Source organism: Sabethes cyaneus, chromosome 3, assembly GCF_943734655.1.
Source record: "Sabethes cyaneus chromosome 3, idSabCyanKW18_F2, whole genome shotgun sequence".
In the NCBI taxonomy this organism is placed as follows: domain Eukaryota; kingdom Metazoa; phylum Arthropoda; class Insecta; order Diptera; family Culicidae; genus Sabethes; species Sabethes cyaneus.
In genome coordinates, this window is record NC_071355.1 from 172537359 (window position 1) to 172555350 (window position 17992).

Below are 17992 nucleotides of genomic sequence, written 5' to 3' on the forward strand. Positions count from 1 at the left end.
CAGAAAGTTCGATTTCAAAATTGACCTAAAATTGCACCTAAAATTGGATCATCAACAGACATAAATCAAACTTAACCCTTAAATGCGCAATGTTGCTTTAAAACAACATAATGAAAAACATCCCCAAAGTAAATTAAATTTAGCGCCTTTAGATAAGTTTTTAGTAAGTTTTTATTTAAAATGAATTTTTTCAGCGTGCACATTTATGGGTTAAAATCGGACATACAATTGAGCTTGAAATTGAATTGATGTTTTTGTTTTATTCTCTCACACATTTTAACTTAATTTTTTTTTTGCTCCCTTTTACACTTTTTGTTTCGTTTTTTCTTCATTTGTGGCACCTTTTTCTTAGTTCTGCTTTCACTTTCCTTCCGTTTTATCCGCTTTTTCTCTCGTTTTCCCCTTTTCTGTTCTGTGCTTCCTATTTCGTTGTTCCGTTTTCCTGACCCATTGTTTCTTATTTTCAGTCCTGTTGTTCTTCATTTTCACTCGTTTTTTTGTTTCCGTTTTCCGTCTTTTCTCATCTCTTGTTTCACTTTTTTCCAGTTTTCTTTTTATTGTAATGTATTTTAACTCTTTTCTTTTGCAATTTTTGTCTTTATTTGTTCCGTTTTTCCTCTTTTTAATGCCCTGTTTTTTCATTCTTTCTGTCAGGTCTTATTCTGTTTTTGGTTTCTTTTCTCTCCGGTACAGGTATACCTCGATAATACGTACCCTCGATAGTACGTACCCTCCATAACGCGCACATTTTACTTCGATAGTACGTATCCTCGATAATACGTACATTTTGCCCCGATAGTAGGGTACGGGAGGGTATTTCCAGCACGCTACTCATTTCGGCATACATTACCTTTTTTGGCTACACTTTCCCAAATAAAAACTTTGCCGCTGTATAACAATACTGAAACGAATGTAGCACTCATAGGCTTTAATGTGTTATAACTATTTTCATAAAAATGGAAGTAATTTGCTAAATTTTATTCAATAAACATCAAAACCACTGTTTTTCCATTACCACGTAACCAGGCTGAAAAAACAGCAGCAATCGCTTACGCGTATCCGCTCTTGATGATGGTCTGGAAAACACACAATTATGATCACGTTTACTTATAACTTATTCTAGAAACTAAACAGCTGTGAATATGCTATCACCGAACAATTCTACTTCTTTTTATCACGGAAGAACACGGATGACATAGCTAGTATTTGAGTGACAACCACTTGCTTCTGGCGCTAATGTATATGAATGATTCAATGATACACAAGCTGTTGTCACTGCAAACCTAATTATCTTCAATGAGCCCGGAATGTAGGCAATAGCAACACGTTATCCATCGGTCTCTCTTTTGATCTGTTTTTGCAAAGCATCTAATCCCTGTGCAGGCTATTTCGGCCGGTCGGATTTAAAAAACACAGACACCACTATAGAAACTGGGCTCAATTTAGCCGCAGCGACTTCATCATTTCTCGCGACTATAACTCAAATTCAGTAGCGTTTCATTAAATCCAAAATACACGCCAATATTCAGTAAATAATATTCTATCAACTGGTATAAAAATCTTGTCTCGAATAAACATAGTTTCAACGTAATTCCTGAATATTTTTCAGGCTACCGCTTAATGGGCTGGAAATACCTTCCCGTACCCTACGCACATATTCCAGTAATACTTTATTTGTTTCATTCCAAGCTTCAAAAAGGGCAAAATCATTGATTAGAAATTAAAAATTAACTGCTATATTAAATCAATACCACTGAAAAATATTATACATATTTATTCAATAGTGTATGCAAATTTGCAAATTTCATGCAATATTAAGCATGATAGAACAATGCTTCAAAGCCTAAAATTGTGATTCGATAGTACGTACAATTCGTTAATACGTACGCTAAACGAAGCAAAGATGTACGTACTATCGAGGTATACCCGTATTCCTTTTTAAGCTCCCGTAATTCGTCTTTTTCCCTTGGTTTTTAACTTTTCCTTTAGTCCGTTTTTCCTGTTTTTCTTTTCTTTTTTTTCTTTCCCATTTTATTGTTCCATCTCTTTCCTTTCATTCCCCTCGTCTGATTTCTTTAAGACGTTTTCTTTGTTTCCATTATCGGTTTTTTTACTCTCTTGCTCTTCTTCTTTTCTTCTTCGGTTTCTTTTGGTTCTCTGTTCAGTAAATCCTTTCTTAACCCTCCTTTTCTCTCTTCTTTTTCCTAAATCCGGAATTTCCTCTGTCCCGTTTTTTGTATTTTTACTTCCGTGTTTTGACCGGTTCAGTTTTGTCAGTCCCGACTTTCGTCTTTTTTTTTTTTGCTTTTTAACACCTTTTCTGTCCAATTTTTCATCTTCATCTGCTCCATACTTCCTCTTATTATCTCCTGCTTTATCTCCTTTTCTATCGCGTTATGTTTTTCTTTTCCGTTTATCCCCTTTTGCTTCTGTTTTCATTTTTTCTCTCTATTGTTTTTGTTTCTCTGTCCCGTTTTTCCTGGTTTCGCTATTTTCCTGTTCTCGTATCTTCTCCATTTCTATTCCATTTTCTTCCTTTTTTATCTCGTTTATTATTTCCATTATTTCTCATTTTATATTTCGTTTTCGTTGTGGTTTTGCCTTCTTATCTCACATTTTTCATCATTCCCTTCCGTTGTTTATCTTTTCCTCCCCACTCTCCTCGGTTTGTGTCTCGTTTTCCCTCGTTCTCTCTCCCGTTTTCTTCTTTTCTACCTTTTTTCTCCCTTTACGTTCTGTTTACTTTCCAATTCTGTCACGTTTTTATTCATTCATTTTTTTCATGCCAGTTTATATTCTTATCGCTCTATCGTTTTTCCTCTTTTTATATGCCATTTGTTGTTACGTTTCTCGCGTGTTTTTCCGTTTTTTTCGTCTTCTGTCTAATTTTACCTAATTTTACCGTTTCTCTTTCAGCCATAAGTTAGGAACAACAAAAAATATTATCATGGAAATTTTCTTATTGAAAGATTACGAATTGGCAAACAAAAAAAAATATTTCAAAAAATTTCATGAGACAGAACATAATTTTCCGAATTTTCATAATTTCCACCATCCCTTAACTAAAAATTGAACTTGAAAATGAATTGGTTTTAAATTGCATTGGAAACTAGAAATTAAACTTAGCAATGAATATGAAATTGGACTTGAAATTGAACTTAAAGTAGAAATTGAAATTGGATATAAACTGGATTTAAATTGCACTTGAAACTGTATTCAAAATTGAACTTGAACTACTTTCGCTTACAACTGGATTTGAAATCGGGGTTGAAATTGGGCGTGAAATTAGAATTGAATTTGCACTTAAAAGAGCTTACTGAACTTGAAATTGGACTTGAAACTAGAACTATTTTTATGCAATTAATTTTTTTTTCATGTGTGGACTCATCACTGCGACCAGTATCGTTGATCTATTGTGATATCGCCCGGGTGTTTGCTGTATGACCTGCACTCCATTTCTTTTAGCTATAATCGCTATTAAATGAGCGATATGCTTATTAAATTTTTATGAGTGCTTGTGTGTATTGGGGTTTACCCTTCCTTCAAAGCTTGATCTACTTTACCCACATATTCCTCACTGCCAGTACTATCCCCATATTATAGCCGTCCCTGGCGAGGACTCTTTCGTACCTCTGACCAGTACACTAAACTGTAGGAGGGACATTTGCACTGTCAAGAGGCATCAGAGGGTAAATATAGAATTCAGCATGAAGGAAGGGTAATTGGAGGGGCCTGAGAATAAACCCATGCTAAAGTCACTTGACATCGAATGGCTTGATTCTACTAAGATTCGAACCCACGACTACTCGCTTGTCAAAGCAGACTCGATTACCTTGCGGCTACGGAGCCCCCCATGCAATTAATTTATTTATGACAAAAATACTGGTCGATTTAATTAAAAAAAGCGAACTTTTTGGTTACAGAATTTTTTTTTTTTAATTAAAATTTACAAAGGGGCTGGGGCACGTGCGCCATCCTGGGCATGCTAGTGGACAAAACTATCATCGCTACCTTTGAGTATGATTGCCCGCTTTAAGGATGACGGTGTTTAAATGCACAAAATGTCACATACTGCCACCTACTTTTTCAAACAAGACTGCAGCTTTGATTAAATTCTAATAGCATATAGATAAAACCTGGACTAGTTTTTGGGCAGGTCCCATCTGCAAATAAGAGATTCTCTTTGTGATCTTCTCTAACGCTTATCACGATAATGCAAATGCACTTAAATGCATCTTTTTCACATAATATGGTTACTGGTGGCATGAGCTAGATATTCGTTAAGAAAAATTGCATTGAAATGCTTATATGCCAATCGCTCATTTACAACCTATCTGCAGCCAAACTATTCAAGAATTAGACGAAAAATCCATCGAAGATAATCAGCGGTTTCGCACTTTAACAACAAAAGCAAAGCCTTGGGTATAACTATCTTTACACATTAGCCTTCTTTATCGACAGACTTCGCAACCGGTTATTAGCGTACAGGACAATCACAGAGCCAGTGGAATGATTCTACTGACTTCAGAAGCACCGCCCAGTCGAGATTTAGATATACGACGACTGGCTTGTTAGACAAGCTACGTACCTGGAAGCTAACTGGGCGGTCGTTACAACAATGTTTACTTTCAGGACATCAGTTAAGTCTTGGTTCAAGTGAAACAAGTACGTGCTAACCTGTTGTAATGAGAAGACTCGGTTGTTTTTTTCTTAAATCGAGGTAATCGATATCGTCGGTATATAAAATCGACATAGTCACGAGCCTGGGAAGTAAAAGCATTCTGGACAGTGCATGGTATTTATACATTTTCATTAATCGATTTTCTTTTTAAAAAAATCTCAATCTTACGCCGGTTTTTTCATATTCTACATGCCAATGAGATTCCCTAATACAATTTTTTGTGAGTTATTGATGATTAATTACAATTAGATTTTACATAAAATATGATTTTAATCAGTGTGAATGTTGGGTCAATCAACTTGCAGTCATTATTGTATTTGACACCAGAAGAAGGCTGGACAGCCGAGATACGTGATCACCTGAAATGCAATGAATTATAATCGAATTAAGATTTCAACTCCCGGAATTAGTCGATGTGCCATTTGTCAACTGGTAGCGAACAAAGACAAATTACCCGTATTCTTCCGCAAAACCTGCAGACACCACGAACTGATTTGAATTCATTATAGCATCAACGTTTCAATCGTTTATTCAATACCATCAGAATATGTGTGCTCTCCGTTTTTTTTTTTGCCCTACCATGCTCATTGGAACAGGTCGAACGAACAAAAAGCCACGTTGCCGATGTTTACTTGGCTTCACAGCTCTTTGTAGCCCGACCGAATACAGCGCCAGCCAAAGCCAGCACCATCCGACCAAACTAACTGCCAGCGGACATTAACAAAGCTTTTCGGAGAAAAGCAAAAACATTATTTCGGCACTAGCGTAAAATAACAGTCTTAAACCTCTTTGACTGTGTTGTGTAATTAAGCGGTTATTTATGCTACATGTAGAAGATTCATCGTATGTAATGCCAAACCAAAGTGATGTGATCCAGCTATTTCCGAGAGTTGTCCCCCACAAAAGCATTCAATGTCGTGTGAAAATAGATCAATCTCAATGGTTTTTTTTCTGACAATCGTTGAAGATGTTTTTGAACCAAAACCCAAACCTACATGGGTCACAGAACGAAATTAAGAATTTTATGTTTTTTTTTGCTCACTTCGTCTTACTTTTGACGTAACTTGATAAGATTCTAGTTACCGTCACGAAAAAATCAAAGATTTTAAACGCGAATAGCTCTGCCGATTATAACTGGTTTTTGACAGTTTAGATACCGATTCATAATAGATATAGCAATTATGTGGTTTTTATTAAAATTTTCTTTTTCGATCATTAAATAGTGAAAATTACGAAAATTGTTAAGGTCGAACTTTGCCATACATTTTTTTCATGATTGCCTTGCTTCACAGGCAGGGACGACATTAAACCTAGACTAATATGATGTCTGTGCTTGGGAAGTACGCCAGAAACTGTAGCACCTACTTTCCACGTTTGAATATTCGGAAACACACCTGGAGGCATCCAAAAGGAGACTAGCTTTCAGATCGATCATGTCTTGATTGACGGTCGACACTTTTCGGATGTTATCGATGTACGGTCTTTTCGGGGACCAAATATCGACTCTGACCACTATCTCGTAGTGAGTAAGATTCGCGCAAGGCTGTCGAACACGGCGAAAGCTCGCACTAAGAGGACGCTGCGTTTCAACATCCAGCGGTTAACGGCAGACGGCGTAGCAGTGGAGTACACCAGGAAACTTGACCAACGAATCGCAGAACAGCAGGTAGAAGGAGAAGATATAAATGGGCTGTTGAGGAACATCTATGCTGCCATCGAAACAGCTGCGAGAGAGCTGGTAGGCACGACGCGTGGAAGACAGCGTAACAGCTGGTTTGATGCCGAATGCCAGAGAGTGAGAGAGTGATGAAAAGAACCACGCCAGGAGTCGCATGCTCACTGCGGCAACGCGTCAAAACAGAGAGAGAGGTACAGAGAGACTAGAGCTGGGGAAAAAAGAATCCATCGTCTAAAGAAACGCGAGTACGAGAAGCACGTGCTCGCCGGCGCAGAGGAGCGATACGCCAGCAACGACACACGCAGTTTCTATAAAGCGGTGAGATGCAGGAATTTTGCCATGCCTGTGATGTGCAATGATAGAGCTGGCAACCTGCTTACCGACAAAACGGCAATAGCAGCCAGGTGGAAGGAGCACTTTCAGACACTATTGAATGGAGAGGTAAATGCCGAAATCAGCAGGGACAGGATAGGAATTGTAAGCGATGGTCAAGCTGTGGGGTCACCAACGCAGGAGGAGGTTAAAAAGGCAATCGGTGAGCTGAAAAACGGTAATACTGCTGGGAAGGACGGTATCCCGACTGAACTTCTAAAAGCGGGGAGCGAGCGGCTGTACGAAGCAATCCACCGGATCATTGTCAGGATCTGGGAGGAAGAACAAATGCCGGAGGAGGAGTGGCTGGATGGCCTCATTTGCCCAATTTTCAAAAAAGGACATCGACTGGAGTATAAAAACTATCGAGAAATTACATTGCTCAATTCAGCCTACAAGGTGCTTTCCCGTATCCTGTTCTGCAAACTGAGACCGTTAGTGGAGTCCTTCGTCGGCAAGTACCAAGCTGGTTTTTGTGAGGGTCGCTCCACGACGGATCAGATGTTTACCCGGCGTCAGTTGCTAGACAAGTTCCGGGAGTACAACTTGCAGACACACCATCTGTTTGTGGACTTTGAAGCGGCGTACGATTCAGTTAAACGTAATGAGCTGTGGCAGATAATGCTAGAATATAGTTTTCCCACGAAACTAGTTACGCTGGACGGATCCAAATCATGCGTTAGAATAGGGGGTGAGCCCTCAGCTGCTTTCGTGACGTTGGATGGACTGAAGCAAGCGGATGCACTCTCTAACCTGCTATTCAACATTGCCTTGAAAGGTGCATTACGAAGGGCAAACATGGAAAGGAATGGAACTATCATCACGAAATCTCACATGCTTCTTGGTTTTGCGGACGACGTCGATATCATCGGAATCAACCGTAGAGCAGTGGAAGAGGCCTTCAGGCCCTTTAAAAGGGAAAGCGGCGAGATTGGGACTTACCATTAACACCGCCAAAACGAAGTACATGGTTGCTGGTAGGGAACGTGGGAGCTCAAGTGGTGTTGGTGCCGAGGTGGAGTTAGATGGGGAACGATATGAAGTAGTGGAGGAATTTATATACCTTGGTACACTCGTGACATGTGACAACGATGTAAGCCGCGAAGTGAAACGACGAGTTTCAGCAGCTGCGAATCGGGCTTTCTACGGATTAGGTAGCCAGCTGAAGTCTCGTAGTTTGCAAATTTACACAAAACTGGCGCTCTACAGAACACTAATCCTCCCGGTGGGTGGCCCTTTACGGACACGAATCATGGACGCTAAAGGAAGACGATCGGCGAGTGCTTGGGGTTTTTGAGCGTAAAATTCTGCGATCTATACTTGGTGGCAAAATGGAAAATGGAGTATGGCGCAGACGCATGAATCACGAGCTGTACCAAGTATACAAATATGCTGCTATAGTGAAGAAGGTAGTGCAATGTGGTAGGCTGCGGTGGGCTGTACACGTGGCCAGAATGCCCGATAAAAGAATAGCCAAAACTATTTTCAGCAGAGAACCAGGAAGAGGCCGTAAACTCCCAGGCAGACCCCGCACCCGGTGGATGTGTGCTGTCGAAGACGATGCACATTCAGCTGGTGTTCGTGGGGATTGGAAAACGGCAGCCCAGGACCGACGGTACTGGAGGACCATAATTCGTTCGGCGCAGGGTCGGTAACGGACCGTTGCCACTAAAGTAAAGTAATGTATGTAACAGGACAGCAGTAGTTTTGTTCTTGAAATTGTTTCCAACAGTTTATTTTCGCCAGGGAAACTGAAGGAACAGTACAGATTCGCGATCTAATTGTGGTCCTAAAGAAGGTTTAAAAGTTTATGAACATATATAGTAAAAACTGAAGTCAGTTACTTTTATTATTTCATAATTGTTTTTGAAATATAATGCCAATAAGATGTCTAATATAAAAATACTAAATCACTAAATTCAACAAATTAAAACAATAATGTTTTCTCGTTGCTCAATATTGAAAACTGGGACTAGGACTCTTTATGAAATGCAGATAAATTTATTAACTTTCTTGAGTAAAATTGTCCTACGTTAACACGGCGGTAGTATCTCCGATGCCACCTTCAATTTTTTTCATCGATCTTCGGATTATTTTTCTCAAGTGGTTTGGTAACGCATATTATATCTAAACCTCCAAACTTCTTCAGTGGATGTTGACGAATAATTTTACTTCATTATTGCTAATATCATATCCAATCATTGTGTTTAAATAGACGTTGTGTTTAAATGACGACTATAATGTAAGTCAAACTAATTTACTTTCCATATAAAAAAGGAAAATAATCATTGCAAAAGCAAATAAACTGGAAAGATATTACATTGCAATCCATTAAAAATGTTGACCGACCGTAAGGGGGGGGTAGTGAACCTACAACTTTCTTTTCACTGTCTCAAAAAATTGTTTTAACTTTATAGGCTACCAAATTTGAATTGAGAAAAAGTCAAACCAGTTCAGAGTAAAAATTGAGAGAAAATTGTAGTAAAAAGGTTTTATTTATTTATACACTGTTGAATTTTAATTAGTCCTTTCTAGGTATAACTTTGTTTCAGTTTCGTCTCTGGGTTTACCCCGTCGGTATTTTATATTGATTCAAATTGTTCCTTGATTTCTTGGTACTTGGTTTCAATTTGTTCCAACTTTGTCGTTTTGCGAAAGTGGATGGAATTGAATTAAAAATCTATTTTGTTTTTATACTATCCGCAATCTGTACAAATTATAAGATTTGACGACAAGCGAACTTTGTGCAGCGGGAATTTTTATGATCATTTTAAAATATCATATAAGTTTGCTAATATGAACAAATTAAACCGAACACAAAACGATACGTTTAGAGCAATCAAAGTCACAATTATGGATCATAAAACTGGATGAAGACGATTTGGAATGCTTGTAATCCATGTAGGTTCATCGTATGGATTTTCGAACGATTTTGAATAACTGAGTTGATTCATAATAACCATATTGAGAATAAAAAATATACATGCATAGATAAAATATAAAACTAGCACAACACATTTAATGGTTTAAGAAAATTCAAAATAGTATACATGTTTAGTATACCAATATTCATCTTTTCGATTACTATTTAAAAGTATATGATAGATTGACTGCTTTTTTGGTGTCTGGAGGCACTAAAAAGCCACTGCATTGTTTTTGCATTGAATATAACAACTTTTATTTGTACAATTTTCGACGTATGAATAAGCCTTCCAGCTGTAACTGAAATGGATCCCATTTTACTTGTACCCCCAGCGGACTGCCCAATTGTTCAGTTCGAGGAAATTCAAACAAAAACTTCCATTTACTCGAGTGCTCGGTATAAAATGTCATCCGTGAGCTGGTTTGTTCCACACGCTAAAGCAAGCCCAAATTTAAACATATGCAGGCAAAATATCACGCGAAGCGCAGAAATTAACCAACAAAGACACGAGTACGTGTCCCAACGAGCCGTATGGACAGACAGTGCACAGGAAAACGGTAAATAACAACACTAAAAAACCGACACGCGAGACGTAAAAAAATCGTTACGCAGATTGTAACGTTAGCCAACACGGCAGTGTCTGCTGTTTAGGAAAATGATTATCCCGGTGCATGCTTCTGAGTTTAACTCTCTATACAGCTAAATCGCACTGACCCAGCGGGATTGCCCTCAATCGCATCAAGCCCAAATCCAACGAACAACGGCAGTGGTTCGGAACGTGACAAAACACCCACATCGACCAGGTTAGACATACAACCGACGTCATATTTGTTTATATAAAGTGCGAAACGTGAGTCCGCTAGATCGCCCCCTCGCCCCCCCCGGGCAATATCACTCCCTATCATCTGCTTGGTGTCAGGCAAATATAGCAACAGATACAATACGACGTTAGTCGACAACGATGTCTAATTCAAACGAACAGTGGTAGTTCCCATATTATAATAACCAATGGTCACGTGGGCTGCTGATTATTGGATTGGATTCACAACAGCCCGCAACGTCGTCGGTAAACGGAAAATCTTATTGATGTTGACAGTGGCAGCAACTAACAATCGAACGTCACATAATCGAGTTTATATGGGAGTGGCTATTCATAAACGGACAGGACCAAATCCGGGTGACCTTTTGAATGTGCGTAGATCTGGAGATGTCCGAACGAATTATAATTCATATTTAGATGCAAGTACGTGACGCCGGTAACATTGATATTTGTTATTTCCTTGGAAATAGTTTTATCAACCTTCATGCACGAAACATTTTATAATTTTGAAACGGATCAAGACATGCAAAATAAGTTTTTTTAAGTATATTCCTTCCCAACTTTGCCGGAATGAAACATGAAAAACATAAATACTGTTTCACTTCCTGGTTCTATGAACGAGATTGCTCATTCAAAGTAAGATGTTTCAAGGGAAGAAAACACACACCCTCCCTTTGTGCATAACCCTGCTTTACCGATGATGAGGCCTCTAGCTGGTGCCGAGAATGGAGCTGGCTTGAGGAGCTTAACAAAGCCTCTTTTCCAAAAGCAAATTATAAATAGACTATGCATTTCCTAGCTGTAGAGAGCGAGATTGATTGGAATTGGTTGGGCGTTAGCTCAACGCATGAGACACTATATTTCGTCAGATCAACATGTTTAAAAGCCGCATTTGACCGCATCAATCAGCGTATAGGTACTGCTCGACAACATTTTCGTCTAGGCGCTTCGCAACAGTTTGTCACATGGCTACGCTCGTATTTTTCCGATAGGGTTCTGCAAGCGAAACTAGGACAAAACTATTGTCCCCATTCATAAGTAAATTTGGTGTACTTCTAGGCAGCAATCTGGGACCACTTTTATTGATTTTATTCTTTACCGATGCTGCCTCTGCTCTTGGCACTGATTGCAGACTGGCATTGGCTGATGATCTTATGATCTTAAAATATACTTGACGACTCGTTGCATCGAAGATTGTCGTCGTCTTCAAGTACATTTGGTGATTTGGTGCACATTTGTAATTTGGTGCAATTTGAACTGCTTGACGATTCGTATTGCCAGATGCGAGGTAATTACATTCCATTGAATCAAATCGTCTATCATATTTGACTACAAAATCGATTATCAGGTTTTGAAAAGGGTTGATTAAGTAAACAGAGTGGCACCAAGCACTCTTGACCCGAAACTGGCATTAGATCGTCATCGTGCAATGCACAGTGCACAGAAACCACAACAACCGCCAGGGCATGTGATTCGCTGAACCGCAGAGGCGCTGGACCCCCCTCACCTTTCCGTTCTTTCCCCTCCATTCCAAAAAAAATTTCATTGCTTTCCCCTACCGTCCCTTCATCCATTGTAGAATTACCGTTTCAAAAAATATTAGTACATATGCTTGACCGCATTTCAAGGTCAAGACTAAAAACACGAGGTTTGGTCTAAGAATACATTGTTCTAAACAGTTTTCGAAGAACCTAAAACACACGTTTTTGCGAAAAAAAACATAAATCTCTTGGACCTTTGCTTACTAAGTTATCCCATATTCAAGCTTAAATTTCAAAAGGATAGTACGGTACGTTCGCAATAAGCTCAATACACGTTCACTTTTTTGTGTTAGTAGATAGACGCATGATTTCTTCGGCAAAGTTATAGAAAATATAAGGGCAAACAACTTTGCTAAAGAAATAAAATTTCTATCTCAATCGAGTGCAGAGCTATAGAACATTTAGAAGTTTTTAATACTTAGCTTTCTATGCGCTTCTGCAAGGAAGCATTCTATGCGTAGCTAGCTGTTCGCCACGGGACATCAAGATTGTCATCGGGTATATAATACCCAGATCGGCGAGGAAGCAATGTATAGACCGGTGATCGGTCCCCATAACCTGCACACCGATACGAACGAAACGGTCAGAGATCAACTAGGCACGGCAGCTTCCTGAGACCTAGTGATCAGAAGCACTTTCTTCCCCACAAAGATCCACAAAGTCACCTGGAGATCACCTGTCCAACGAACATTGCTCCAAATCGACCATATTAGACCGTATGAATAAGAGTTAGTGCAAACTCTCCCATAAGATTTGCACGGCAAAAGCAAAGCAAACTGTTTTATTCATACGGCTTATTCTCATCGATGACCGGGTTTTCTCGAACATCACCAGCACAACCACGAATATCGACTCGGGTCATTACCAAAAGTGAGTTGCCGAAAATTACGCGCACCTGCTGAATGAAGCTCTAGCTTCCTCTGTAGAGGTATGTAGATACTTCGACCTTCGACACCAGATGAAGTAGGATACGCTCGGCCTCATCCGCGGTACTAGGTAAGAAACCACGTGTGCCAGAAATGACTGGTTTGACGAAGAGTATCAGTAAGCAAAGCAATGGAGACGAAAAACGAGCTTAGAAAACCTGCCACGGGGAAAAATTTGGTCAAGTAACAACGAGCGCGGAATGAGTTGACCACGATCCTGAGAAGGAAAAAACGCCAGTAGGACAGATACCGTTAAGAGTTAGGACAACTTTTCTGGGCTAATAAGAAGCGCAAGTTCTATTAGAAGGTGAACCAATCTCGTAAAGGATGCATATCTGGCGAACTAATAGAACTAATAGGTAGATTAATATGGCTGGAACTGAGCAGGGAAACCTAGTCAAAAGAGAACGAGGTGGTTGACAGATGAAGCAGTTCTTCAATGGGCATCTGAATAGCGATATAACAGAAGGAGACTCAACGGAAATTAACTTAGGAGTGCCTACAAACGCTAACAGCGTGCCGAATCCCAATCGACTTAGCGAGAAATCGGTCAGCTGAAGAATAATAGAGCCATCGGAAAGGAACGACTCTCGGCAGAACTCTACAAAAAGGCAAGAAACCACTAGCAATGGGACTTCGCTAGATAATTTGAAAGATTTGGAAGGAGAAGAAACTCCCGGAGGTATGGATAGAAGGTGTGTTTTGTCCCATTTATAAAAATGGCGATCGGCTCGATTGCTGTAATTACCGCGGCATTACGCTGATCGAACCCGCCTGCAAAATACTCTCCCTGATTTTGTTACGTCGTCTATCCACAAAAATAAGAGATTTCGTAGAGTATTATTAGACGAATCGATCAGAAATGTCGGGAGTGCAACGTGCCCACGCATCATATTCTCGTAGATTTCAGGACAGCATACGATACAGTCGGGCGCGAGTTTTCCGGACAAACTGATGTGGCTGATCAAAGCTATCCTGGAGCGAGTGATGTGCTACATGCGTGTTTTGGGGGCACTCTCGAGTCCCTTCGAATCGCCCGAACAGCGTCTGATCCGGAGCGGATAGCCGTATCTGTCGCCAGTCCTTCGGATCTCGCAGTACGTAACAATCGTGCGATCCTTCCGTGGATCTCGCAGTACGTAACAACCATGTAAAATTCCGTAACGTACAAGGTTTGTTCGAAAAGTACCGCGAATTTTGAATTTTCGCGGGCTACGTATGTTCGATTTTCGATCTTGGTGGTGTTCTATTGGTAGGGTACCCCCAGTACCCTCACTGATGTTAACAATTTCGGCCATTTTGAATGTTCAGTCAATTTTTGACAGCTATTGTGCGTGGAAGTGTTTGCGAGAAGCAATCCGCCATATACTCCCGGATTTGTGGAAGAACAAAAATTGGTTTTTGTACCATGATAATGCCCCTGATCATGCATCATCACTTGTGCGCGAATTTTTGGTCAGAAACAACACTTCAAGAATGCCCTGTGACTTTTTCTTGTTACCGAAACTGAAGAGGCCCATGCGAGGACGACGCTACGCCACGATTGAGGAGATAAAGACAGCATCGAAGCAGATCGAACAATCGAACAATCGAACAATCGAACATCGAACAAGATCACAAAAAAAAGATTTTTCAAAATGCTTCGAGGATTGGAAAAAACGTTATCACAAGTGTATAATCTCTGATGGGGATTACTTTGAAGGGAACAAAATAGATATTCATGAATAAATAAATAAGTCTTGAAAAAATATGAAATTCATGATACTTTTTGAACAAACCTCGTATGTTTATCTTAGTCAAAGAGGAACACACAGCATCGGATGCTCCGGAGCATCCAACATCCAACCGGTTATCAAGGGAAGAGGTTATTGCAGAGCACTGACGGAAAGTTGATGAGGAGATCGATGAACAGATTAAACAAAGACCGCACAGTGAGTACAACAGCGTGAGAAGCTTTGGCATTTCTCCTGTAACCATGTCCAGTGAGTCAAACTATAGCAAAACTGATGTGCGTTGTCGTGGAGAATTCGACTGCATCTAAAGATGAATCGGAAAACACATGGGAATCCATCGTTCGACGTTGCTGTTGGCGGTGTGGATATTGAAGTTATTCATGGAGACCCAGACGACCCAACGGCGGTCAGTCAGCGGCAGAAAGCTAGAGACAGCTGACCTGGTAAAGGCCATAGAGCTATGGAGTCTGTTCAAGCATTGACCGAAAAGTTCGATTCACGATGCGGTGAAGAAGGAGGATGTTTCTATCTGGTTTGTCCTCCAGAGTCCGGAAGACACCAAACTGGAACGACAAACAAAGCATGGTGGGTAAAACCCGCACTAGCAAACTATACGGAGAGTGGCTGACGAAAGCGAGATGCGTCATAATGGACGAAAAGACTTACATCAAAGTAGTTGCTACTTGCTAGAGCAGAAAAATTACGTTGTCACATCAATGGTTAGCTGTTCCAGAGGAGGTAAGTAATAGGAAGATGGACAATTACCCAGCAAGTTCTTGGTTTGGCAGGTCATCCGTATGTGCGGCTAGATAAGCCAACCCTTTAAAGGCTTTAAAAAATGGATAAAAGAGTCAAAAAAGTCGGTCTCAACATTGCCCACAATCGTATGAATAGTTGGAAAGCAAATCCAATAAAGTAATGAAATAGAAACATGCTATAGTTTGTTCCCCGTAAGTTTGAGGAAAATCTGACTTAAAATGAATTCTTGAAATGAAACACAAATTTTCTCATAACTCTAGAACTAATCAAGCAAATGGAATCAAATTTGGCATGTGGGGGTTTTTGGAGACATGAATTTATTTTATAATGGTTTGAGACCCCTCACTCCTGTGGTAGGAGGATAAGGATTCTCATACAAATGAAACAGAAATTTAGCATATGTGCCATTTTTTCTGCTATGTAACAAGCAGTAAGCCATGAGAGTAAACTAGTAAAACCTTCTCGGAGAAAAAGACAGTGAATCGACGCCGCTAACTTACGTGCCTGCCCGAGCAGGAGCGAAGAGCAAAATAATATAAAACCAATATCAAACTGTGTTATAATGGTATGTTTTGTTATTGAATAGATATGGAGATACATTGATAACACATTTTGTTATTGAGTAGATATTTAAAATAGTGGTTGTAAGATGAGTTTAATAACTGATTTGGTTATCATATCTTATTTTGGCCTTAAAATGACATTCGATATATTTCATAAACATTGTTTTTATTGATTAAAGAGATTTTAGATTATAAATATTTTATAAAATGATTTTTTAATATCTCATATACTACTGGATTTGTTATTTAATACCTTAAGAATACTAAAATATGTTATTCTAAACTCTGAATACAGTCATGTTATTGCTTTGTTATTCAAATAACACAAGTAATTATTCTTTTGGCCTTAAAGGAGTAAAATTTTGATATTATTTTTTGTTATTTTATCAACTATGTCAGCCAAACCAAGACCAAATTTTGATATGAGTTATTCGCTTTCCAATAACACATTTTGATATTATTTTGCTCTTCGCTCCTGCTCGGGTGTTGCCATTCATGTCAAAAGAGAAGGATATTCGAATGGCACATCATATTTGCGATGAACGTGCTTTGGCTTTGATCTTATTTGTAACCAATGGCCCTTTTAAAGGCCACAAGCAAGTTGAAGTAAGATTATTGAAACATGTCGAGCTACGCATAATCATATTTAATACAATAATCTGTGGGCTGGTCATTCATTCCTATTTCAAACTTTATGGTGCACACAAGTGATTTTTAAAAGAAATCTCGATGTCTCATTGGTTGCAGGCGTTGTATTTTTGAACCCTTGTCTATGTCTTTTCAAAGCCACCATTGCATTCAATGAAGAATTGAATCTGAATATTTCGCTCTTCTCTTTTAAACATTCACTTAAAAATGGCACTCTCAGACTCTTATAAACATACATATGCCAGAAATGCAGTTTACATTAGTCTTTGATCTAATGATCTGATATAGTCCTACGTCACCCTTTCGTACAGCCCTTAGGGCTGTATACCTTATAGTTTTTCGACCTTATATGCATCCCTTATATTATGCTTATATCCTTGACATATTCCAAAGATTCAACTTACTGATTCACCATCTGCCTATATACTTCAAGGCAGCGTACGATTCAATAAAGCGAAATCAATTATGGAGGATAATGCCTGATGGGAAGCGAAAAAAACTATTCTATTTTTATCGGTCCGGTATTGGACCAGTGAAGATAGGTATTACCGTAACCAGGTATGGCACGATCACTTTGACTCAATTCACATTCATTTGACAGTACCGTCTCAGTCAAGCAAAATTTGACAAAGTTTTATATGGCACATTTGTAGAATTAGTTATTATCTACTAGTTTTGCCAAATAAGGTTTTACTGTATCTTTTGTAGTTACGGCGCTACAATGCTAGTAACTCGTTAATGACTAAATTAACGTTCACTTAGTCACTAAAGAGGTACTAGCATTGTAGCACCGTAAATACAAAAGATACAGCAATACTTCATTCAGAAAAGTTGTAGAAATAACTAGTTTTCAATCGTCTTATATATAACTTTTTCAAAATCTGCATGACTGAGACGGTACTGTCAAATGAATGTGAATTGAGTCAAAGTGATTGTTCCCTCCCTGACCGTAACATACAATTTTTTACACTGTATGAAGTGGTTAAGTATTTAATACAAACATAACATACAAAAAATGAAGAACATATTGAAACACACTTGTTAGTTATTTCTATGCGTGTTGTCAAAATTTTCCAGAGTATCAAAAATTCCCTGATAATTTCACTGTTTTTCTTCACATACGTTAGCCTATCTGAAATGTAAATACTACACTAAATGAAGGACAACAACAACGATCAATAAAAACAAAACACACAGTAAAGGGCGGCACCATCAAGGGTAACAAAACAAGACGAACCGCATTGGACGAGCGATACTGTTGTTTTGTATTGCATGGTATAAAAATACCGATGTTAGTCTTAAATGACTAATTTAAAATGTTCCACATATTCGAGCGGAATAGATAAAA

At 39.1% G+C, this 17992-nt stretch overlaps 1 protein-coding gene across 1 annotated transcript in view; it reads right to left on the minus strand.

Annotated features, from left to right (window-relative positions):
• Positions 1–17992, minus strand: part of LOC128743762 (inositol-pentakisphosphate 2-kinase) — a 192041-nt gene that overhangs the window by 145799 nt on the left and 28250 nt on the right. The window lies entirely within an intron of this gene.